Raw genomic sequence first — 27,329 nt, forward strand, 5'->3', positions numbered from 1 at the left:
AAATATTTCTCAATAAGCAAGAGAACACAAGGATCTTGTTTACTGAAGCTGAACTGTAGCACAGATAGGAAAGAAATGGATGAAACGCTTCCTGAACTATACAAGGGCAACTGAATCAAGCTCTGCAACTAGTCACTGCAAAATGGTCAACGACTCAAAAATATTTTAAGTATGATATACAAGCTACTAGAAATCCAGCTAGTGAAAACATCATAAACACCCACACACATTATACAGGGGGGACCAAATAAACATGAATTCTACATCTCTGTACAGCTGAGTGCAAATCTCTTAGTGAGCACAGATACAGTTCATTACAATCTATGGCTGCTATAATGCATTAATAAGACATGTGGAATCTGAACTTGGTAACACAATTAGGTTGTTCTCTGGCCTGAACCAGAATGTTGCAAGCTACTGCCAGATTTTCACTGACAGACAAGACTGTTCCAGCTTCTAAAAGGAAGTCTAACAGATTTGTTAGATTAAACTTAGTGCAAAACTGTACTTACTTGAGCTGCTGTTTCTTTTTAGTGAGCTCATATTTGGTTTTGTGTCCCTCCAATACCATAATTAAATTGGTAAATTAGGACATATAGTTATCACAGTTAAATAGAGACTAAGTTAAAGGTATGTCTCACCCAAATATTTAACTATAAATTACTCTGCTGATGTCATTCAACTCACTCCTAAACCAACTACAACAAAAAATCCAGAGAAATTTTCTAAGTGTTTCCAGTTATATCAAACTAGCAAAATTTGAATGAACAAAATTCCTGAGTCAATGAACCATCACAGAAATGGCTTATCTTTCTAAAAGGAACCATGTTCATTTTTACTGATATATCCCATTCAGCAACAGTATACAAAACGGCATTATATTTACAAATTAACCAGGAGATGCTAAATTGAGAAATAACAAATCTGAGCAGATTCCACCAGGAAAAAAATACATTCCCCTTCACTTAGACACAGTTCTCATCTCCAATCAGAAGAATCGTGGTATCTTCAGAAATTATCAACACCGATTTTTCAGTACTGAAAGACTGACAACAACAAAGTCTTCAGACTGAGGGACTTACAGTCTGAAAACCAGTGAGATTTATAAGAGTAAGAATATAAAGATTACACAAAGTACCACCAAGTTATTGGTGCATCAGCTATTAAGTACAGGATACAAATCCACTAACAATATAACTTAATAGATTTATCTTACTGTTTTTAGAAAACAAGTCAAGCTTCCTAACATTATTTATGCAACAGCCATGAGAAGAGTTTGCTATTAACTCATTAATATCCTTACCTTTTATCCTTTACACAAAAGACTGGGTGATCACCAAGTATCTGACGACTAGAAAGGTATTTTGTAAAAAGATATTTTCCCACAGCTCACTGACACTGGCTGCCTGTTTCTTCATGAAAATTTTTTTCTAGAAGCAGATTCAAGTCTTCCTCATGCTCTCAGCTAAAAAAGCTTTAAAAAATTGTTGATAGTATTGTTCTGTCAGATGTCAGCTGACTGAGTCAGCCCTTTTCTTAGAAAGAAAAACTTAAACGATAAAGGCAGAGATCTGGGCAAAAACTGCACAATACTCAGAGCACAAAGTCAGCATCAGAATACATATGCAAGTTTCAATAAGCCCATAAAAAGACAAACTTTTAGAGATAATTTTTCCAAATAGTTTTAATTTAAAAACCAGCAAGAAACAAAGCACAGATGTATTTCTAGAACACTACCTGACCAAACTCAGAGGTTTGCAGTTAAGCATTAACATGAAAAACAACTCCTGTGGATACTCTACACCAAAGTCAAGAAAACATTTTCTTTCACCTAATTGTATATATGCCTGGTCTAGCAATTAGACATGGGAACAGAGTGTACTTTCATTATTAAGTCTGTCTAACTTTGAATAGGCACAAACATCCCAGCCATAATTAAACTGGGAAACAAAAGGCAAGTCAGGAAAAGAGATTTTAAAACTGCTTTAGAGGACATAGCCGACCCAGTATTTTACCAGGTTTCATAAACATTCCTAACAGGTGCTAAATAAATGTTAAATAAACAGCTTTCTGATGTTGCCAACAAGTTTGCCCTGTATATGAAGAAAATTTTATTATAAGCAGGATCTCTGTTCAGATGATCTGACACATATTTGATAGCTAAAGGATACTCTATATTCTCAGAAACATGTTTTCGATAAACTGAAAACAGATCACAGAACCTAAGAATGGGATATAAGCAAGGCATCTCTGCAGCCACAGGCAGGATTTACTATGCTTAAACCCTTTGTGATCAGCTTGGCTGCCAACACTAGTGTGTTTCTGGCTTCTTTTCCAACTTAACTTGGACCAACAAATACCAAATTATTCTCCAACACATTCTAACATTAAAAAGGTTCTTTCTACCTTCTTTCCCTGCTATTCAGGTATAAGCTAAGCTATCCCAAAAAGTCAGAAATGTGTCTGGATTCTGCATCCACCAAAGCATTTGCAACCTTTATTCAGATACATACTATCTACTACTTTTAAATTAAACAAAAACAATATATGAAGTATTTTAATAGAATGAAAGTCAGAAGCATAAAATTGCTTTTACTATACTGACATGAAACCATATGTCTACTAGCAAGTTTTTTCTTGCAAGCACATCAAATACTGTTCAGTAACATTAATAAAGCAGCTGATATACTCCCAGCATTAATATAGCTATCAGAAGTAAACTTATTGAGGTGAACACCACAGATTAAAAAATAGTTCCAGGGCTTTCAGAAACTCTCTTGGCAACAAAAGAGCAGGCCCAGAATTTATCATGATTGTTTAAACCACCATTCCCCATTGGCACAGATCTGCCATTCTTCAACCTCACTTGGCTCAGGCTCTCAGCTGTGGAAGCAGAGCAATTCTAAAACAATTCTAAAATGATAAGAAAAAGATACTGAACTACTGCTATCCTCATACTATTAACACTCAAATTCATTTAAACATCTTTAGTCAGACTGGTCAAACTGTTGTCTCATCTCAGCACTAGCCTCTTGTGACCAATTCAAATAATGTATGACCTCAGCAAAAAAAGTCTTCTGTAGCCCATAAATTTAGATAAAAGTCATGTGTTGCTGTGCATAATATAACAGTTTAGAGCGACAAAAGAAGAAATCCTATTCTTAAGTTTTACATCTTGAGGGGGCAATCTGATAGAAGTCTGTAAAGAATTTTACTTTAAGTAACATGCAGTAATTAATACAATGTTCAATTAAATAAAATTTAATTCTATAGTTCTGTGAAGTATGATCTTCAATAATAAGGCAATGACTGACAAGGAATAATGAACAGCTGGTTCCAGATGATGTACAGTGGAGAGATTTGTCACAAATTATACTCAGTCACCTACTTAGAACCACATTTGGAGCTGAAATAACAACACTGCACCAATACACTCAACCAACACACAGAAAAGGCTGGACTGGGCTTTTTTTATGATTGAGTCAAGGTTCTTTGGTGACAGAAACTATTTCTATTCAGTCGTAAACCAGCAGGAAACCCCATATTCTAAAGAAATGTGTATATTCTGCATAGCATCTGGGAAAAAATTGATGTATTGTCTCCATTTTACAAAAATAAGTAACATGCTACGAAAAAAGAACCAGTAAGCAACTTCATGAATCAGGAGTCAAGCCTTCAGGGAAAAGGCTAAGAAACAAACCTAGGGTCAATACCCAAACCTGCAAAAACAACAAAAATTAAGCTGAAACTAGTAGCATTGGTTTATCTTGTGCTTACCAAAGTAAATTAAGAAATCAAACATTAAAGACTGTAGTCCATTTTCCCCATGCTACTACATTTTTCTTTTTTAATTCCCACAGAAAAAAATGAAATCACACTTAAGAATAACAGCACAGGGATTCAAGATTTTACTTGGTGCAATAACAAACTATTTCAGTGATCAATGACATGGAAAGCCTAAGGAAACTATCTGGCTTACTTTGCCTCACAAAATGAAGACATAAGTAGTATTTTAAAAGTGGTTATGAACATCTGAAGGAGAAAATTTCAGCAAGAAAGGAGATGTGTCAATCTGAAACACCACCAAAATCACAAGGTATCAGTCACAGTAGATTGAGGGTGAACAAACACATGCTCCTGAAAACCAGAAGAACAATATTCTGAAACAACTTAAAGACTTGGACAAATATTTGAACCTCTTAGTTTATATTACACTTCCAAATCAGACCCTAACAATTGTAACTGAAGAGTTTAATATGCAGGATGGTGCATTACACAAGGGTAACGCTGTAAAAGCTAATCCACTTTTCCCCTATTTTCAGTGCTACCTGTGCAAGAGTAATGTCCCCCAGCAACTTTTTTTTCTCTCCCCTGCTATTTGCAATCAATACACAGTTTTAAACACTTACTTTTTATCCAGTAAGAACACCCATTACAACCAAAATATAAGTAAAACTCTGCACTTTTTTTCCTGCAATAACACAAACAGAATTCAATACAACACAAAAGCAGGCAGAAAACACCCTCCTATTCATGATCTTTCAGATTAGCCATCTTTCAGATTATTTTAGCAAAGTGGTTCCTCAAAATTCATCTTAATATTAAAATTTTCACCTTATCTGCAACCAATAATTCACTATTAGTAGGACAAGCAAACTCGCTTACTAACATTCAAGTTTCATTAGCAAAGTTTGTTCATTAAAAAAAACCTCCACCACTCAGTTCACATATAAAACAAATGCATGAAATACACAGATCAAGGAGACCTAGATAAACAAATTAGCTGAAATAATGTTGTAGAGTACATCTTGGCTTAATAAACACGATTTGTTACACTTTAATAAAGTTATGTGACTTCTTGCAGTAAAAATGAATTTCTTTTAATACTAGTTTTTATCTCCTCTACTTCCTTACTGGGGGGTGGGAGGAACAGGCAGGAAAAATGCTTGCTCATTCTCACACCATTTGCACTAAATGCGGGACTGCTGCCACCACAGTCATCTTAGTCATGGATTTTATGCCCTTCACTCTGGGGCAATTCCACCCAACAGGCAGACTGCCAGTACATGGCAGTACTTTCCAATCACTAGTGAAGCCTGAGAGCACCACAGGCTAAGCACAGTGCAGAACCCCAGCAAGCATCTGCTACGCCAGATTGTATCCCTGCATAGCACAAAAGATGGGAATACGCTGCAGCCACAGACCCAATACAGGGTAACTGCAGAGTCACCACAGACAAAAACGTGCATATGAACTACCTCACTTAAATGCAGCATTACAGCAGGAAGCAGTTGTGCTGCCAAACATTATGAAGAAAAAGAATAAGACATGAAGACAGACCAAGATTATTTTTCCCCCATTCCAGGCACTCCTGGAAACAGTTAGCACACACAAAGCTCTAAAATAAACTAAAATGAAAAACAAAATTAAAAATAAATTAAAATACAAGCAAAACTAAAAATAAATTACAAATAAACTTTAAAAATTAAAAATAAAATGAAATAAACTTCTTTTAAAAATAAGAAAGTCCCCAGCTCAAACTCTGAAAAATTTACAGTGTAAGCAGAACACTTTCACACAGTAGAAATTCATATCACATTTTCTGCACTGCTTCTGACAACACAGTAGAATAGCAAATTCTTTTCCAAAAGTATTTAATCTGGCCTTAAATATATCATGAAAACAAAGGCTACTGAGGCCTAGAATAAACTGGTTACACAAAAACATAATTCATCTGATCACTCACAGCCCCTTTTACAGACAATCTTTGACACAGAATTTCTTCTAGTTTTAATTGTATTCATCAAACCTTAACAGCATTAAAAAAAAAAACCAAAAAACAGATATCTCTGTAAGACTTACACAACATTATAAACAGCCAGAGAGCATCTCTGGAAGAGCAAAATACACTCTACAGGAACTGGAAAAGTGACTGTTGTGAGAACTGAGTTGGAGGCAATCTCCACACTACGTGGACACAAGAGCTTATAGATGGCAGGGCAAAAGAAATCACCTTCTGAAATACTGCAAGATGGCAGGGCAGAGAAAGTAGATGTAATCAAAACATTCGGGATTTCAGTACTCTTGTACCTGCAGTCTCTAATCCCATCAATAGTACTAACAAAACTAAAGTATACCATATCATTTGCACCTTCATACAATTCTACGTGAGAAGTGAATTTAATGGCTCACTAATTTTAAATTTTGGAAGGACCTTCTGAAAAATTAAAATATAACATCCAGAGATAACTCTGAGAGACTAATGTCTTGTACTTCCCTAAACTTCAAACCAAGACTAATGGCCAACTTTTACTTCCCCAGAACTTTAAACCAAGTATCTATCAGCCTTTGCCCATTGGAAAGATACTGCAGACTCTTTACCTTCTTTGTGGTCCTTTATTGAACTCTCTCGACTAAGTCTCACCGTTTCTTGCATCAGGGAGCCTATAACAGTGTTAATACATCCTGAAAGGGTGACACAGTCCTCCACAAGTGGCTTCACCAAGGCTGCACACAGCAGAACTCCCCTTGACCTGCCAGCAACACTCTCCCTAATATCACCCAGAGAGATTTTCACTTTCCTCCTTATGAGGATGCATTGGTGCTGGCTCATGGTTGCCTTGCTGTTCAACAGGACCCCCAAGTCCTTCACTGTTGATGGTATATGCAGCTGCTATTCCAGAAAATTCACACTTCCCCTTTGTTTCATGAGGATCCTCTGTCCATACTTTTCCACACAGCAAACCAAACATCAGGTGTGTATACCAGCCAGTGCTCCACATCTTACATGATCTGCAAACTTGCTGAGTGTAAACTCTGCCCCACTGTCCAGGACTTTAATGAAGGTGTTCAACAGCCGGGGCTCCACTACTGAACCCCAGGGCAAAGTGTAACAGCTTCTTCCAAATGGCCTTTGTGCCACCGACTGGGAGGACCTGCGCTTGACCATTCAGACAGTTTTGGATATGCCTCACTGCTTACTTCTCCACACATACTTGTCGCCTTTTCCATGACAATGTCATAGAAGACAATGTCAAAAGCCTTAGTGAGGTCAAGATAAACACCATCCATTGCTCCCTCCATCTACCAAGCTAGTCACCTCATTATAAAGGGTTATTAGCTTGCTGAAGTGTTATTTCCCCTTCATAAAAGCATTCTGACTGCTCTCACTCACCTTCCCCTCCCTCACATTTGGAAACAAGTTTCCAGGATCAGATGGTGTACAACTTTTCCACAGACTGAAGTGAGGCTGACTGGCCTATAGTTCCCTGGATTCTCCTTCTCATCCTTACTGATGACAAAAATAATATTTTCTCTCTTCTCTTACTCAAGAACCCCTCCCAATGACCGTAAGACCTCTCAAAGATAATAAGGAATGGCTTTGCAATAACATCAGAACTCATGGAAGAATGGAACACACATCTTGGAACACACTGCACCCATGGACTTACACGCCATTTAAGTGTTCCCTAACCTGATCCCTTCTTCACTGAGGGTGGAGAAAAAAAGCACAGCATAACTTGAAGATGACAAGGACATGAGACCAGAGATGGTCCCCACCCAATTTTAAGGGTGTTGTTTAACTTCTCTAACCAGTATTCAGCTGGCAGAGACAGTCCCACTGGTATTGAACAGATCCAACCTCAGGGAAGTCTCTTCCAGTGAATAAAAGCATTTTTCTAGCTCAGAAATCTGTCTTCAATAAAGACTTAAAATAGGTTCCATTGCTTCATTGTTATAGATAAGATATATTTAGTAACACTATCCGTCTGAACTGTGAGAATAAATAAAAATGACTCTGTTTTTTCATAACGTTCTAACATGAAGAAACAGATAAAATAATGCTATTACTATAATAAGAAAAAAACAGGCCAATAATATAGTAAAATAGCCAACACTTCTACATTTTAAAAATTTAATCTATTAAAAGTTGTGTGCTTTTGGAATAATTTACCACAGTATAACTACATAATGGAGCTGACCAAAATTTTGTAGGAGAAACAAGTTTTAAAATAAAGCCGGGGCGGGGGGGGGAGGTGGTGGGGAGGGAGGGAAGCAAAACAACCCTGTCAGCACTGAACCCATTGGCAAAAGACAAGGAAAACCAAGGCAAAATTCTTCTGTATTTTCAGGTTCTATGCTTAACCTTTTGTCTCTTCATAGTCTGTATCGTTTCACAGGAAACAGTTTCTGTAACACTTAGGAACTTGAGAGATTGTCAGAAGACCATTAAAATAAAAGGCAATCTAAACTCAAACAATTAGGAGTACTTGAAGCTTGTGAATGGAATTTCAAATTTAGTAACAATGCGGGGAGGAAAGGTTCAATCCATGAATTCACAAAATTAGAAGAGATACAAATTTCTTGATGCTCCCTGAAGACCAGTTTAGCAGTTTAGTCAATTGATTTGCACAGAGAAAAGCTCGAACATAACACATGTTAAAAGCACTGAGATGATACACACATTTATATTTTCCAAGGGAATCTAAAATTATTATGTCTGCATATTTAAGTGGTGCATTTCTACGAGCTCTCATCTAATGCCTCACAGGTTGTTATGACAGTAAGTACAGCACAACACAAATTACATAGGGGACCCTTAACCTTAACTCCACTTCTCAACTACACACATCTGACAAACCACTGTCACTTTGTCAATGCAATTGTTAGCATAATATTTATAAATAGGGCACAAGAAGGTAGTAAGCCACGAGAATTAAAGCACACTATAGTGGTGTTATGTGAGCATGGGAATGAAAAGGTTATATGCAGCATCTAAATTTGCTGCTACTGCTTTGCTTCCTTGATAATAAGCTCCAGCGTACATATCAAATTCTTATTTCATCAGAAGACAAACAAGAGCATACGTATGAATTTCAGAGGGTCCAACCAGAATATTGGCCCTTCAGTCCTCCCACCATGGGCTAGCTTCGAATTTTGGCTTCAACTCTTTATCATGAGCCAAAGGAAAACTACCAAGTAGTGGTCTCAATCAGGCAAAGAAACTATGTGCACAAGACACATCCACCAGCCTACACACTGTTTCTTCATATACAGAATCATTCAGGACTTTTTTCAAGCTAAGCAGGCCTTCAAAATAACCCACGCCACTAAAAGATTTTTCTTCTGCCATTAAAACACATCTGTCAAAAGAAAAATTTCCAGTGATACCAGATCCTTGTTTGTTTTCCCCCTCTGCTATCTCTGGTTAAGAGCAGCACTAATTTGAAATCAAGTTGCTAAATATGAGGTCTAAACAATACTTTTATTTAAAATATATAAATCTCAGTTTTCATTCCCCTTTTGAAGGCAGTTTATTCAGTATCTTCCTAACCATTCTGTGATTCATATAGTTCCAACAAATCAAAATAACCTAACTTCAAGTTATTTTGCTATGCAAAATTTGCATTTTAATAAAACAGAAAATAATATTCAAACCCTTACACAAGTTTTGTGAGTTTTTGAAACTAGAAGCATTTCTACTGATCACAAATTGCTACAAAAGTATGACAATCACTTGAACTGAAGATTCTTTCCTTCCCCTCTGTGTAAATGAACAGCCACAACAACAGAATAAGTTTACATCTTAATAGTCAAACTTTTAACACTCCGAAGGGAAGTACCTTGTGGCATTTCAGTGAAAAACTATTTTTAAAAAATATTAGATTTGGGTATGCTAATTGCATCAAGTTTCTTGGTTTTCTAAAATTTATTGCCAAAGACTCATACATTCAATGGAAAGGAAAGGGAGCTGAGCTTTTGAAGGTCTCTCCCATCAGTTAAACAAAACATTCTGAAATTCAGTTCAACTGTAGCCTTTTATTTCTCAATCATGCTACTACAGAGTGAGGTAAATCTGTAGTTTTAGTTTTGAAGTTCCCACCATCCAATACAGAACTGTCCTCATACATATTCTACCACTGGACAATATAGAAGAAAAAAAGAAGATATCCATACAATTTATAATTTACCTTCTTGCCTCATGTTTTAAAAATAAATATAAGAACTAAGGTTTCCTGCAGAGCACTAAGGAAGGAGCAAGGTCCTCTGTTAGATTTGAACACTTAGGTATGAGGAATACACAGAGTCAAAATATAGCAGTCAGTTTTTTAACCAATTAAAGCAAACACATTCTTTATTATAGCCACAGACCCAATACTGACCTTTACAGAGATTAACAAAAATTTAGAAAACTCAACCAAAAAAAAAAAAAATCCACCCTCATTTCCACTTTGGACTCAAGTTCCTTATGGGAAAATGAACCAACTTAAGCACAATGGTTTTTGTATAAGCATCTAGAATGCTCTTTATCATACGGCCCCCTTTTCTATGCACAGTTATGGTTCACAAGCAACAGGTTTTAACATCACCTCTGTGAATCAAATATAAATGTCACAACAATCAAAACATCTTTTTAAAAGTGTTATAGGCACAGATGGAGCTGCTGAGTACTTCAGATAACACAATGATGACTTTTTAATAAAATAAAGTTTTTGTTTTTGCACTGTACCAAAATGAAGATGTAAAAAACATGCAAACTATTTCATAACATGAAATAACTTCACATATGAAAGTAAACTACAGACAGATTTCTACTTGAGAGTCTGACACACTTTGCTGTGTAATTATTCCACTAAATGGTACTGACCATTTAGCAAAAGCCTGATAGATGCTCATTTCTTGCCATTTAACAAGGTTCAAATTCAAAAGCTGAACTGCGACTTCAATTACATCACTGCCCTAGTCAGCATAGGTTACGTAGGAAATCACCAGGAATTCTTTCGCACTTTAGAATTGTCACAGGGAAGAAGTAACAGCTGAAAAAGTAGAAGTTTTGCCCTATGCTGAGCACATAAAGCAGATAAACAACCCCCTCTTTCAGCTGACTGTGTTTACCCAAGATATAAAAGGAGGAGACTCTGGAAGACTTGATAGCACCACAGAGGGCATTATCAACAGTTACCATGTTCAAACAGAGTAAGAAAAAACAAAACAAAAAGCATGTCTAGTTTCATTCACATTGGTTTATAATGAGGTCTGCAAAGAGTTGTCTTTGCAGAACAGACTTTACTCCTACTACGAAAAAGAAAGGAAACAATCCCAATTTTCTCAGGTGTTATTGATGAGCTGTCACTAAAACAGTTTTAGCCACACATTAAACAGAATAACCTTATTAGAATGGAGGACAAAATAAAATGAGCACAAAGTACATTAACTTATACCATGCTAAATATCTGCACAATTTGCCTCTATCACTTTACCGATGTAATTCTGTTTCAGCTTTACTGCAAGATTAAAGGATACTTATTCTCAAAAGTTTCCACAACAGTTTTTTTTCACACAGTAGAGTAACCTGAACCATTCTAAAGAATAACCCAGTACAAATGTACCCATTTTATGAACCTACCAGAATAAACACTTCAGTAAAAGACACAACCTGCTGACAGTTGCCACACTACAAAAGCTATGTTTACATCAAGGCTTAAAGTATAAACTCTTAGCAGCAAGGACATTATCTTCATAGATAATGAAGACATGTGTGCAAAGACAATTTAACAGCCTGTACTTGAAAAACAAAAATCTAGGGAAGAAATTAAAGTGGACCAGCATGCTTGGCATCCTCCTCAGTAAGTATGAATTTTGTTTAGGGTACAAGGGCACAGCTGTAAAAATTCCTGTATCTTTGTCAAAAACATATGCACACAAATTAAAAAAAAATACACTTCTATAGAATCACTGAAGGTAAGGGGCTAACATGCATATCTCAAACACCAATAGCTGGATGACTGCAGCGCCAACCAACGGTTGGTGGTAAGTGGGATGTGGAAGAAGGGGCCATGCTGAGGTAGGACAGCACTCTTCTGAGACAAACATCCTCATTCTAGCCCATGGAGACACAACAAACAAAAGAAAACAGCAGCACAGAAGCGGGCATGAACTGTTGACCTAAGGCAAATGTAGTAGGGGGGTAATGAGATCACCAGAGACCCCCCAAGCCATTTCCAGAAAGGCCTCAAAGAATGACCATGCAAGGTAACTGATTTACATAGAAAATTAAAACATTAGCTTCAGGATGAGAAAACTATCTATAAAAAGGTACCCCAGCAAGCCCTGGCTGCACACCTCAGGACATCCCATCAGCCAGACCAACACCAGGAACCAAGTGTTTTTTCGTCTTTTTTTTTCTCTCTCTCCCTGTCCTTAATTAATCTCCTCCTTTCTACCCTATCCCTACTATGTAAGCTGTGTGCTTATATAGTAGGCCTGGGACTGACATACCCATTTCAATGCTAAGTGTGCAATTTATGTATAAAACCTGGTGATTTTTTGTGGACCATCAGACTTTTCTTGTCCCTTTCAACCACAAGCATTTATGAAACTTGGGTGTTCCCTTCCCCTTAAGTGTGAGACACTACAACTTCCCAGGTGTAAGTACTGTGAAAGGAATAATATAATTATTGCACCAGCAAACAGAGAGGTGTAAAGACAGAATTAATTTAATGAAACTAAAAAGCAAATTCCTCAGAACTTCCAGAAGGAGAAGAGTCTAGAAAAAGATGTCACCCAAAATAGTAAGTGGGGGATGCAGCTTCTTGGTTTTCAGTGAGAGCATCTTGAAAAGAAATAAAAGTATCTCACAGTACTGAAAATTAATTGCTTGGAAAAACAAGCAACATATCACTTTTTCTATGAGTTAAGAAGTGAATATTTCTATTACTCTCATGAGCATACAATAGACAACAATCAAATTAAATGGCCACTCACGCCTGAACTCTCCATCTACCAAATGCTTTGAAAAAAAGCGTACTCATGCAAGTAAAGGAACATACAAGGTCATTCTTTTCTATTGGTTTGGTTCCTTAACAAGTGGCTCAGCTCACCACTCAATCCCAGCCACACCTAGACTCAATACAGAAGAGCCACAAACAGAGATTACAGAAACAGCACCCTACTCATGTCCCACAGTTTCCATATTTTCAAAAAAACAAAACTGAAACACAAGTTAAAATAAAACAGCAAGACTATCCAAAGCAGAAAACTGAAGCTAGTTCAACTTTTAGATACTGACAACACACAGATAAGAAGTTTAGTGAGACCAAGAATTTACAAAATTTATGCAGATATAAGTCCTTCATTTGTGGTCAAAATAACAAGCTACAGGAGCTAAAATACACTCTCCTAACTTCTTACAGTCTAACATGCTTAACTACACTTTTTTCTACAAGGTTTTAACACAAACAATCTTCCAAACACCTGTGCACTGCCCTTAAAGAAAACGCTTTTTTCATTAGTTCATTACTACTAATACTTCAGTATCACAGGAGCTCTCAAAAATAGTTTAGAAGGTGACAACTGAGGTAAATGTGCAACCTCTACCAGATACTCAGTTTAAAGTCTACCAAATAACACTTTAATTATTTAAAGCTTTATGAATCATCAGGGTGAGGTAGGGGAGAGAGAACTTCAGTAAAATTACCACTGACTTTTGAATTAAGTTGCTCTGTCCATCTTAATTTTCTTTCAGGCAGCCGCAGTTCAGTTGAATGCAAACCTACAAAAAAATATTATGAACACATTAATGCCAAAATTAAAAATATTTATTCACTGTGGGATGAAGGAAACTACAATACATCTAAAAATAACAAGGAAGATAAGCCAATTCACCACTAGATTTAATTTTGAATCATTAGAAGGAGAAGATTTTTTTTAAGTATTATACTTGCAGACCAGTCCGACTGATTATTTCCCATTACAAAATAGGAAAATACATTGAAGTCAATCTTAAAATATCAACACAATAAAAAGCTAGCTTGCATAGACAGTGAAATATTTTTTGGTAAAAAAAACTCTGGATTTCATAAGTGAGAAAGAAGAGTGGAAAGAAAAAAAAAAAAGAAGAGTAAAAACCCTCTATATTATTACCACCCTGATGCTGCAAACACATCTTGCACAAATGAAAGGACTGACACATGCAAGCTATCCAGAAGACTTGGCAAAAGGACACAACATTCACTGCTGAGATTACAACATTAACATGAAGGCTAAACTCCTTATGGATTTAGTCTAGATATAACTACTTTCTAATCTCACATAAAAATCACACTCTTACCTACACACTTCTCCTTGTACCTGTATTCTTCAAAGCCTTAAGGAACTATTCCATTAATTTTAAAAGCCAGCAAGTAAAAACAAGTTTCAACATTCTCAAAAAAATAAACAGAACCAAAAAAAAAACCAACCCAAAGAACCTCTAACGAATAAAAACTACTGTTTTAACTGTTCGACTGATAAAATGTTTTTTTTTAAGTGTAAATTGATTTATGAACACTACAACACTTACCTAATCCAAGAGGACTGCACAAGGTGTTAGTATTGCTTGATTTATATTTTTCCAGTTTGTTTTCCTTGAGATAATATCCCAAGTTCCTGTTGATACTACATTCGGAGCAGTTTGACATAGATTTAACCTCACAGAAATCAGCTACCCATCCTTCTCTCTTACAGATCCTGCAAGGCTATTTACAAAGTCTGCCAACGTCTGTCTTAAAAACCTTTCTTTTTCTCTGGCAGTTTCTTGTCTATTCCATTTCTATTCCATAGATACCACTATATGCAGCATCAGCTTCAAGTGAAATAAACAGAGGTTTTACTCCACAAATGCGATGCCAAACCAAATTTCAAGTATGAACTGTAGAACATTTCTTACTTTCCAGCAGCAGAGGCATTTGTAAACAGTTATCTGGATACCTCCATACTGCTTTTTGGCAACAACATTTTTCAACAGAAGCATTAAATACAACACAAAAGAAGAAAGCATAAACAAACACCAATTAAATTCTTCATTTATAAAATCGGTCTCACTGCAAAATGAGAGAAGACTGTGTCATAAAATTTAAAAAATGAAATAAGGGGAGGGAAATCTGCCATGAAACTTTTCAGCAATGTCTCCACAGTGACTCAGGCCACATTTAACCTGGAGCCAGTTAACAAAACCGGTTATGCCTCTGACTCAGAAAGAATGTTGTCGAGAAGAAAAAGAGTATGTAAAAAGAGGAAAGCACTTTATTTTGGCAGCTGAAGTATTCAGAACTTCATAAATTTAGCTATGTATCCATGCCATGCGGACAAAAGAATCCAAGGGTGATGTGTTCAACACTGCTAGAAGAAAAAAACCTCACGACTTCCTCAATTCTCTTGCCAGATGTGTACTGATTGTTTCAGAGGCCTTTTCAGGACGAAGCACACACAAATAATCCCACAACAGTGTCCGATATTTCTTCCCTTCCACGAGAAGCAACTGCTGCAGGTCACTGTTCACCTTTTTTCTTCTCTGCCAGCTGAAGCAAAAGGCTGCGAACATCCAGGACTGACTCCGCCGTTCAAGCCACCTACAGTAAAAAGAAACAGAAAAATCAGTTTCCCCTTATGAAATCTGGACTGACGTTAGACAAAACAAACCAAACCTAAAAACCAGAATCTGAAAAACAGAAACGAACAGAAACCTGGATCCCAAGAGCAAACGCGGAGGCAGGGAGGGAGCCGAGCCCGAGGACGGAAGCCCCGGTTACACCTCCACTCACACCCCGGAGAGGGCGGCGGCAGTGCTTGACGGAGGGCGCAGCCTATCAGCGAAAACCTCCTCCTGCCTCTCATCCCGAGGGAAAAACACAGCGGGGGCAGTGGCAGTGGGGGCTGGGAGGAAAGACGGGGGAAACCAGGGAAAGAAAGGGTAATTTCTCGTTTCATTGGGAAAGCTGCGCAGACCTACGGAAACAGAACTACAGGCGGCAAGCGCTAACCTGGGCCAGGGACATGTCGCGGGGGGGCGGCGGGGGCCGCCGGGGGAGCCCCAAGGCAGCCCGGGGCATGCTTTCTTTCCCAGCGTGTGGGGACAGACAGACCCCGCTCCCGGGGTGCGCGGACACACAGACCGCCCGCTCCGGAGCGTGCGGGCACACGGAACGCGCTCTCGGGGAGCACGACCTCCCGCTGCGGCTCCGCCGAATGCTCTTCCTCTTCCCGCTCCGGCGGGCGGCTCGCTTGCAGGCAGCCCGGCCGCTCCGTGTGCGCTCCAGGCCCGTTCCCGGCGGTGTCCCGGGGCGTCCCGAGCTCCCCCCACCGGAGCTGCGCGCGCAGCGCGCGCTCCCTCCCTCTCTCAAAATGGCGCCGCGCCGCAGTGCTCCCCCACGCGCACGCGCTAGCTTCGCGAAGGTCCCCGCCCCGCGCGCGCGAGCCCGGGGACGACCGGGCGGGGCTCCGCGGTACCGCCCCCCGCCGTGACGTCACTGGAACCATCCCGAACGTTCCGCTCGTGACTGGGAATCCCCAGAGCGCGCCCCGCCCCCGCGGCGGGAGCTCCCCGGCGCCGCCGTAATTAACCGTGCAGCGGCGCAGCACAGCGTGGGGCGCTGGGACCGAGGCGCGGGATCGGGTGGCGAGTGGGTCGGACCTGACCCGGCCCGGGCTGGCGCCGCGGGACCTCGGCTGGAAGGTCCGTACGGCGTACGTGGGCCAGAGCGCCCGCCCAGCGCGGCCCTAGATCGGCCTGGCCTGTGCCGGTGCCGGTGGCATCCCCGCCGTGAGGAAGCGGGGTGCGGCGGGCACCGGGAGGCGCGGGTCCCTTAGCGGTGCCCGAGCGCCGCTCGCACCCGCAGCGCGGTTTAATCGCGGGGCCCAGTAAAAACCACTAACCACCAATTAATAAAACAAAACATCGACATCTTCTCTACATCCACAGATACGGCTTCAGTGTACAAGCGCGCAGTGGAGATATCCTGGAGGTCCGCCCAGTTACTTCGCGCCTGCAGTTTTGACGGAAAAGTGATGGGTATATTCTTACTGCCTGAGATCTAAATGTCTAAATCAGCGGTTTGCAATTCTGAAATCCTTCCACCAACGCAACCAAAACTTTTTTTTCAATTAATGAGGTAAAAAAGTAACTTTACAAAACTGTAGTTAGTTATTGTTAGGAAGAATGCTGGCAAGTGTTTGCAGTGCCTGCATTTGATTCTGCATTTTCTTTGCAAGTTTCATCCACAAGTTATTATAGAAACTAGAAATTAGAGATTGTAGAAACGTGGATATTATGCACTGACTTTTGACAAAAATTGCCTCAAACTGGAAGATTCTTTTTAAAAATATAATTTACAAGCATGTATATGTGGCCAAAGTAAACTCTTTTTCGTAACTTGATAAAAATTGCTAGAAAGCAACAATTACCAGAAACTTTACTGAGAACCAACAACTGAGAAAATAAAGTAGAAAAAGCACATGATGATTTCATCTTTAAATTGACAGAAGCTCTGAAACAATTATGGTCACAATTAATCTTCAGTTCAAGTCTGAGTAGTTAAACCCCGGTTCTGATTTCTAACACCAGCAGCGTCTTTCTAGCATCCTTCACATCTTAGTCTTGACTGCAGTGAAATCTCCTTTCTCTTCATCCTTGAAATTGTTTGCCCTTTTATTTGCCTGTGCTGCAAAAGCAAGGATTCCCAGGAAAGGTGTGAGAGCATTCTCTTAGCCATTTGCACAGCCTGATGCCAAACCTGAAACCATGAACAGGAAAGGCAATTAACTACTGTTGAGGGTCAGTTCTCTCCCTTTTTCCCTCTGTGGAATTTTCCCCATTGTCATGCTAAGATACCTGTTGACTGGGCCCTGGTGACAAGGGGGAGGGGACGGGAGGGAAGAGGGGGGAACCCCGCGAGATTCAAACAGCCAGAAGAGGAAGCGGAAGGCTGGGCCTCGGCCCATTTCCCCCGCGGAGTTCGGACGAGAAGGACAATCGCCGCCTCTCCTCCATCTCCACCATCCCAGCGTCGGGAAACCACTATCGGACCCTGTCCGGCTGACTTCTCGCTGTGAACTACCACCATCCAGCACTCTGCTGAGCACCAGGACCCACACCATGAGCAGAGGGCTCTCTCTCCATCTCTCTCTCCCCCTGGGACAGCGCTGCCATCACCCCCAGCCCTCCTGCAGCTCTGCGGGACCTGCCCGGCCCCAGCACCGGGAACTGCAGCTCAGGGAAAAGGTGCCTGCAGCCAAAAACACCGGGACTGAGTTACTGTTCTGTTTGTGGGTAATTTCATAGCTGTTGGTTTTCTTGTTTGTCGTGTTAGATATACTAGTAAAGAACTGTTATTCCTACCCCCATATCTTTGCCTGAGAGCTCTCTTAATTCCAAAATTATAATAATCGGAACAATCACATATTTTTTTCAGCCCAAAGGGAAGCTTCTGCTTTCCTTAGCAAACACTTGTCTTTCAAACCAGGACAGATTTTGGCGCCCAACGTGAGGCCTGAGGGCATTGAGAGAAAAGGGTGAAAAAGGAATAACAGCTCTTGAGTTACCTCAGTTTTGTGTTAGGTGGCATCATGTTGTCCAGCTTACCGTGGTTTGGGCTCCATGTGGCCACAGCTTTATCTCTCCCATTTGCAATCCCTTACTTGAACATGGGTCCTATAACTCAGGCTGCTGTAACTATAATCCAGTTCCTTTTGTGGGCTGATAACATGAGAAATTCATAGATTTTTAACTTCCTCCGGAAGGTGGGCACATGGATTCAGAGCTATCACACTCTAACTGTATGTTTTTGGGGTTACTTTAATAATGGTACATACTGTGAGGATATGACACCAGGGAAAATTTTGTCCCAACCCCTCACACAGTTTTTTGGGTCTGCTCCACCAGCTTTTGAGGGGTTCAAATCTCTTCTAAGCAGTAATGATATCATACAGTGGCTGACATTGCTAATAGGCCTTGTAAACCTGTTCTATTTAACATTCCGAGATGAGGGGAGATTGACTTGGATGACAACCCTGATATGTCCCCCAAGGAATAGGGATCCTGCCCCAGAGCCTGGCCCTGCCCCAGAGCCTGGCTCTGCCCCAGAGACTAAGGATTCTGCCCCAGAGCCTGACCTTACCCTGCCCCTGCCACAGAGACTAAGGATTCTGCCCCAGAGCCTAAGGACTCTGCCCTAGAGACTAAGGATTCTGCCCCAGAGGTTAAGGATGTTGCCCCTGAGCCTGATTCTGCCCCAGAGCTCACCTCAGAAAGGAACCATCCAGAGTGGGTGGGGTTTCTAGTGAAGGAGATGGCCCAGATGCTGAAGGAGTACCTTTCCCCAGCTCTTGAGAAACTCTCCCTCTGCCTTAAAGAGGGAGAACCTGATGGTGCAGCAGTGGAACCCACAAATGTTACATCTCTCCAGGCTCCAGCTGAACTGCAAGGGCACTCACAGCCAGCAGTAGTTGCCCCTGTGGAAACTAGAAAGTCTAAGGTGAAAACAAAGCACCTGGATAATAAGGATCAGAAAGCAGGGCCCTCACAACCAGCAGGGGAGCCAGAGGTTGAGATAGTCACGGAGTCCCTGTCATACAAGAGTCTCCGTAATCTGCATAAAGATGTTGTACGAAGGGGCCGTGAGGCTTTTACAACGTGGTTACTGCGGGTCTGGGACCTTATGGGTACAGGTGTGCAGCTGGATGGTACTGAGGCAAGGAATTTGGGACCCCTGACCCAGGACTCAGGTGTGGATCACATATTCGTAAGGGAACCAGGCCCCCTTTCCCTCTGGGAGCGGCTTTTAATGAGTGTAAGAGAGAGGTTTGTCCATAGAGAGAGAATGCAGGAGCACCACCATAGAATGTGCTGGAAGACCGCTGAGGAGGGGATCCAACAGCTGAGAGAAGTGGCAATACTGGAGATACTCTTTGGGAGGGGTGGACAACATGACAATGACCCCGACAAGGTCAGGTGCACAGGACAGATGTTGTGGAATCTCACACACCTGGGGCCATCTCAATACACCACATTCATTGCAGCCATTAATGCTGACACCAACCACGAGACAGTGGGTTCTGTTGCCAATAGGCTCAGGAATTTTGAGAGTATAATGAACGGCCCAATGCAGGCTCAGGTCTCTGCTGTGATTAGGGAACTCAGAGAGGAGTTCAAGGAGGAGATAAGAGGGGTGAGGGAGGAGATGAAGAAGGTCAGTACAGCACCAGTGCGAGTCACAGATGCCAGAGTTAGAGCCCAACGCCCCCCAGCTAGGGATAGAGGGGCCACCCCACGAGCTGACCTGTGGTTTTTTCTGCGTGACCATGGGGAAGACATGAGGAGGTGGGATGGGAAACCCACTTCTGCCCTGGCAGCGCGGGTGCGTCAACTCAGGGAGGGAAACACTAACCAAGGAAGCTCCACTAAAGTGAAGGTAGCCTCAACTTCCCATAAGCAAGATGCAGGGTACTACAAAAGGGAAGATGATTTGTCAGATCCCCTTGAGGGAACCTCCAACATGTATGCCCAGGAAGGAAATAATAACCAGTGCTAGAGGGGCCCTGCCTCTAGCCAGGGAGAGGCACGGGAAAACCGGGTCTTTTGGACGGTGTGGATCCAATGGCCTGGCACATCAGAGCCACAAAAACATAGGGCATTAGTTGACACTGGTTCACAGGTCACCCTAATACCATCAGAACATGTGGGGGAAGAGCCTGTTTCTATTGCTGGGCTGACAGGGGGATCACAGGAATTGACTTTGCTGGAGGCTGAGGTGAGCCTGACTGGGAAGGAGTGGCAGAAGCATCCAATTGTGACTGGCCCAGAGGCACCGTGTATTCTAGGCATTGACTTCCTCAGGAATGGCTATTACAAAGACCCAAAGGGACTCAGGTGGGCTTTTGGAATAGCTGCTGTAGAGGCAGAAAACATTAAGCAATTGAACACCTTGCTTGGACTGTCAGAGAACCCATCTGTAGTGGGACTCCTGAAGGTGAAGGAGCAGCAAGTGCCAATTGCCACCTCCACAGTGCACCACAGGCAGTACAGGACAAATCGAGATGCCGTGATCCCCATCCACAAGATGATCCGTGAGCTGGAGGGCCAAGGGGTGGTCAGCAAAACCCACTCACCCTTCAACAGCCCCATCTGGCCTGTGCGTAAGTCTGACGGAGAATGGAGATTGACTGTGGACTATCGTGCATTGAATGAAGTGACTCCACCGCTGAGCGCTGCCGTGCCGGACATGCTGGAACTCCAGTACAAGCTGGAGTCCAAGGCAGCAAAGTGGTACGCCACCATTGACATTGCCAATGCATTTTTCTCCATTCCTCTGGCAGCAGAGTGCAGGCCTCAGTTTGCTTTCACCTGGAGGGGTGTGCAGTACACCTGGAACCGATTGCCCCAGGGGTGGAAACACAGCCCCACCATCTGCCATGGACTGATCCAGGCTGCACTGGAAAAGGGTGAAGCTCCAGAACATCTGCAATACATTGATGACATCATTGTGTGGGGGAACACGGCAATGGAAGTATTTGAGAAAGGAGAAAAGATCATCCAGATTCTGCTGGGAGCCGGTTTTGCCATCAAGACGAGCAAAGTCAAAGGTCCTGCCCGAGAGATCCAGTTCCTGGGAGTAAAGTGGCAAGACGGGCGGCGCCAAATCCCCACTGAGGTCATCAATAAGATCACCACGATGTCTCCACCAACCAACAAGAAGGAAACACAAGCTTTCCTAGGTGCCATAGGCTTTTGGAGAATGCACATTCCTGAGTACAGCCAGATCGTCAGCCCTCTCTACCTGGTCACCCGGAAGAAGAACAAATTCCACTGGGGCCCTGAGCAGCAGCAAACCTTTGCCCAGATCAAGCAGGAGATCGCTCATGCTGTAGCCCTCGGCCCAGTCAGGATGGGACCAGAGGTGAAGAATGTGCTCTACTCTGCAGCCGGGAACAAGGGCTTGTCCTGGAGCCTTTGGCAGAAGGTACCTGGTGAGACCCGAGGCCGACCTCTGGGATTCTGGAGCCGAAGTTACAGAGGGTCTGAAGCCAACTACACCCCAACAGAGAAGGAGATCTTGTCTGCTTATGAAGGAGTTCAAGCTGCCTCAGAGGTGATTGGCACAGAAGCACAGCTCCTCCTGGCACCCCGACTACCAGTGCTGGGGTGGATGTTTAAAGGGAAGGTCCCCTCTACCCACCACGCCACCGATGCCACATGGAGCAAGTGGATCGCCCTCATCACACAGCGCGCCCATATTGGAAACCCAAATCGCCCTGGGATTTTGGAAATAATTACAAACTGGCCAGAAGGTGAAAATTTTGGTCTTGCCGATGAAGAGGAGCAAGAACAAGTGACCCGGGCTGATGAAGCCCCGCCATACAACCAACTGCCAGCAGATGAAACTCGCTACACTCTTTTCACTGACGGTTCCTGTCGCATCGTGGGGATGAACCGGAAGTGGAAAGCAGCCGTATGGAGCCCCACACGACAAGTTGCACAAGCTACTGAAGGAGAAGGTGGATCAAGTCAACTTGCTGAACTCAAAGCCGTTCAGCTGGCCCTGGACATTGCTGAAAGATAGAAGTGGCCAAAGCTTTACCTTTACACTGATTCATGGATGGTAGCCAATGCTCTGTGGGGCTGGCTGGAAAGATGGAAAAAAGCTAACTGGCAGCGTAGGGGAAAACCAATCTGGGCTGCTGATGAGTGGAAAGACATTGCCAGTCGGGTAGAGAAGCTACCCGTAAAGGTCCGTCATGTAGATGCCCATGTCCCCAAGAGTCGGGCTAATGAGGAGCACCAACACAATGAGCAAGTAGATCAGGCTGCAAGGATAGAGGTGTCACAGATAGACTTAGACTGGCAACACAAGGGAGAGTTGTTCCTGGCTCGATGGGCCCACGATGCCTCAGGTCACCAAGGCAGAGATGCTACCTATAAGTGGGCACGAGACCGAGGGGTGGGTCTCACCATGGACAGTATTTCCCAGGTTATCCATGACTGTGAGACGTGTGCTGCCATCAAGCAAGCCAAGTGAGTGAAGCCCCTCTGGTATGGGGGGCGGTGGTCCAAATATAAGTATGGGGAGGCCTGGCAGATTGACTACATCACACTGCCTCAGACACGCCAAGGCAAGCGCTACGTGCTGACCATGGTAGAAGCCACCACTGCATGGTTGGAGACCTACCCTGTGCCTCATGCCACTGCCCGCAACACCATCCTGGGCCTGGAAAAACAAGTCCTTTGGAGACATGGTACCCCTGAGAGAATTGAGTCAGACAATGGGACTCATTTCAAGAACAGCCTCATAAGCACCTGGGCCAGAGAACACGGCATCGAGTGGGTGTACCACATTCCTTATCATGCACCAGCGGCTGGGAAAGTGGAACGGTGCAATGGGCTGCTTAAAACCACCTTGAAGGCACTGGGTGGGGGGACTTTCAAAAACTGGGAGATTAATCTACCAAAGGCCACATGGTTAGTGAACACCCGAGGTTCCACTAATCGAGCAGGCCCTGCCCAGTCTGAGCCCTTGAGAACACCAGATGGGGACAAGGTTCCAGTAGTGCATATGAGAGGTATGCTAGGAAAAACTGTTTGGGTGAACCCTGCCTCCAGAAAAGACAATCCAATTCGTGGGGTGGTTTTTGCTCAAGGGCCAGGGTGTACCTGGTGGATCATGCAAAGGGATGGAAAGATGCATACCCCAAGGAGACCTTGTTTTAGGGTGAACTACCTACAATACTGTGCCTGTATCTGTAACTGTATGGATGTCTATAATTTGAAGATTTTAATTTGATTTGGCATGATGGTAGGGGAAAATTCGGGGTGGATAATGTTGAGGGTTAGTTCTCTCCCTTTTTCCCTCTGTGGAATTTTCCCCATTGTCATGCTAAGATACCTGTTGACTGGGCCCTGATGGCAAGGGAGAAGGGAGAGAGAAGGGAAACCCCTCGAGATTCAAACAGCCAGAAGAGGAAGCGGAAGGCTGGGCCTCAGCCCATTTCCCCCGCGGAGTTCGGACGAGAAGGACAATCGCCGCTGGTGTCCCATCCCTGCCATCCCAGCGTCGGGAAACCACCATCGGACCCTGCCCGGCTGTCTTCTCGCTGTGAACTACCACCATCCAGCACTCTGCTGAGCACCAGGACCCACACCATGAGCAGAGGGCTCTCTCTCCATCTCTCTCTCCCCCTGGGACAGCGCTGCCATCACCCCCAGCCCTCCTGCGGCTCTGCGGGACCCGCCCGCCCCCAGCACCGGGAACTGCAGCTCAGGGAAAAGGTGCCTGCAGCCAAAAAACACTGGGACTGAGTTACTGTTCTGTTTGTGGGTAATTTCATAGCTGTTGTTGTTCTTGTTTGTCTTGTTAGATACACTAGTAAAGAACTGTTATTCCTACCCCCATATCTTTGCCTGAGAGCTCTCTTAATTCCAAAATTATAATAATCGGAACAATCACATTTTTTTTTCAGTCCAAAGGGAAGCTTCTGCTTTCCTTAGCAAACACCTGTCTTTCAAACCAGGACAACTACCTCAGACTTTTTCTCATCCTTAGCTACAATGTTTCCCTCTTCTTCCAATAAGGTTTGGAGATTTTCCTTGATCCTCCTTTTGTTGCTAATTTTTTTATAAAAATCTTTTAATTATCTTTCACAGGACTGGCCAGATTGAGTTCTAGCTGAGGTTTTGCTTCTCTAATTTTCAGTTTACATGACCTAACAACATCCTTATACACTTCCAAAAGTTATAAAATCTCTTTTTTTAGTCTGAGTTTCAGGAAAAGCCCCCTATTTAGCCAGACCAGTCTTCTTTCTCCCTGCCCCCTCTGGCTTGTTTTTCAGCAAATAGGTATGGGTCGCTCTTGTGCCTTTAAGATTTCCTTCTTAAAGTATGTCCAGCCTTCCTGGATCCCTTTTTTACTAAGGACTGTTTCCCAAGGGACTCTCTGAACCACTGTCCTGAACTGGCCAAAGTCTGCCCTCTGTTAATCCAAGGCAGAAGTTTAGTTAATGCCCTCTCTTCCTTCACCAAGATTTGAAAGCTATCATTTTGTGGTCGCTATGCCCAAGATAGCCTCTGACCACCACATCATGTATTATGTATTATACTTTCCAGGAAAGAAAAGCAAGGTGACTTTACCAATTTATTCCAGATTTCAGTGAGTCTGTCTACATTAACAAGACAATGGGATTTGACTTTATTAAATAATTGGCAGTCATTATTTGCATTACATTGTGTATAACATCTAGTTATTTCATTTTCAAGAGTTCTGAGGATCTCTGCGTCCAGTGCATTCAATATAATAAGGAAGTACCAGACAGGTCTGGAAACTAAAACATAAGTGCTTATTGAGTCCTTATTTTCTGAAGGACTTTTATATTAAAATTGCTGCTGACTTTGGCAGGAGCAGAATTTTGGGCAAAGACTGGAACAAAGCAGTTCATATTTAGAAGTAATACCTCAGTGTAAATTTTGAATTGTATAGTACATTATACAGCACACACAGGACAGCCAAGGGATCAGGCCCAGCCAGCACAGGTCTAGGAAACACAGATCCTGCCTGAGCAACACCAGGTTGGGAGGTGTTAAAGAAATTACTTGGAACTTGGCTCTAATTGGCAAGGTGGTGATCAAACGTTGGACCCTATGATCTCAGAGGTTTTTTTCCAGCATAAAGGATTCTGTGATTCTATAATTATTACAAATTGGCTCAGAAGAATTAGGCAAAACACTCTCAAAACACAAGTACCAGTGTCTTGGGTTGCAGTGCTGGATGTAATCAAAAGTCTGTATTCTATCACCGTCTGTTAAAACCAGGTGGGGCAGTGTTCTTTCTTTTCTTTATCCCTGCTCCAGAGAGACGCCTTCTGTTAATGGGCCATTGAGTCCCACTGCATGACTGATAAAATTTTATCATTCCACTATGACATGCTCCCCCCAGGGGGTGGAGCCAAGTATTTCCTGCCTAGATAAAATCTGAGATTTGGAACATCAGAGCAGCCTTTTTCCACTGGATTCCCAGAGGGAAACCAGACACTTCTACATCATCACTGGATCTCTGGAGGAAAACTGCTCCCTTCTACAGTACTACTGCTCCAACTGAACCACATCTGTAATCCAGGAGGACTGCAGCCACCGTTTAATCAGACTGCTACCAACATCCTGACTGACAGGGTGTCAGACTGTATTCTGACTCTGTCAGTGTTTTGGTTTTTTTGTATTACTGTATTTTAATATTAATTTACCTAGTAAGGAACTGTTATTCCTATTCTCATATCTTTGTCTGAGAGCTCCTTAATTTCAAAAATATAATAATTTGGAGGGAGGGGGTTTACGTTATCTGTTTCAAGAGAGGCTCCTGCCTTCCTTAGCAGACACCGGTCTTTCAAAAGATAACAAGGCCTCCTGTTTAGGAAACATTCTCCCCCACATCTCCCAAAACATAGATCTCTTATTACACCACAGCAATGTTGCCAGAAGGGCTAATAGCATATCTTCAATAAGTAAAGGCAAGTTTCATGAAAATATTTTTTGAATTATAATGGCTATTGTGTATGCATTTAAAATATTTTGAGACACACCAAAAAACAATGGGTTCTTCATAATGTATGACACCTCTGTCAATGTTATAAAATGAAAATTAGCTATGTGCAGTACTGAGGAGAAGATGCTTCTTATTAGGCTCTTAACTGTTTATAATTGAATTACATACCTGCTTTTTCATTAAAAACTTCCTCCTTGACCAGCACTAGGGCATACAGAGGAGGTACCTGATCATCTTTTTTTCCTTTGCATAGCTGAGTAACAGTTGTTTCAGTTATATTGCAAGTGCAGTCCCATTTCAGTATGAAGACGATCAGAAAGATGCTTTCTCTTAGCAAGAAGACCTCCCTGGGGAAACTGTGCCTTTAACAGAACACAGGCCTCATTCCCTTCACACCAGGGTCATCTATCTCAGAGATGCTAAAACCTAAGGAGGGGCTGAAGGTTGCAACCTGAGGCAGATCCCTTATAGGAATCCTTCCTTAGATTATCTCTGTAAAAATCTTCTAAATTAGAGTATTCACATTACACCATCTCTTGTGTACATCTCTTGTGTAATTAACAGTGCATGTGTAAGTCATATACCTGTAAGTCTAGATAAAACACCTTGCTATATATCTTCCAATTTTGTAAGCTTCCCAAAAAGTAAGCTGCTTTGTTCACTATTAAAATTGTTGTTTATTGTTGTTTTTTGCTATTATTATTTTTAAATTATTATTATTAAATACTTTCCACAGCCAAGGACATTTCAGTGTCCCATGCTCAGCAGCAATCAAGTGCCCAAGAGGCTGGGAGAACATGGCCAGGAGAGCTGACCCAACCTGGCCATAAAGGATATTCCATACACAGACTGACATGGCCAGCGGATGAACGGGGGGGAGCTGGCTGGGAGGTACTGATTGTTGCTGCAGGATGACAGGCTGGACATCTGTCACTGGGTGGTAAGCAACTGCATTTGAGCATCTGTTCCCTTTCTGGGGCTTTATTCTTC

At 42.3% G+C, this 27,329-nt stretch overlaps 1 protein-coding gene across 2 annotated transcripts in view; it reads right to left on the minus strand.

Annotated features, from left to right (window-relative positions):
* The window catches only part of GPBP1 (GC-rich promoter binding protein 1), a 35,940-nt gene extending 20,238 nt beyond the window's left edge, over positions 1-15,702 (minus strand). For both annotated transcript variants that reach the window (XM_062513261.1, XM_062513260.1), the window contains exons 1-3: positions 15,504-15,702; positions 14,342-15,389; positions 13,485-13,552 (exon numbers count right to left, since the gene is read on the minus strand). The gene's annotated coding sequence lies outside the window, so the exon portion shown is untranslated. The remainder of the gene's footprint in view (positions 1-13,484; positions 13,553-14,341; positions 15,390-15,503) is intronic.
* Between the last annotated feature and the right edge of the window lie 11,627 nt (positions 15,703-27,329).

Source organism: Cinclus cinclus, chromosome Z, assembly GCF_963662255.1.
Source record: "Cinclus cinclus chromosome Z, bCinCin1.1, whole genome shotgun sequence".
NCBI classification, from domain to species: Eukaryota; Metazoa; Chordata; class Aves; order Passeriformes; family Cinclidae; genus Cinclus; species Cinclus cinclus.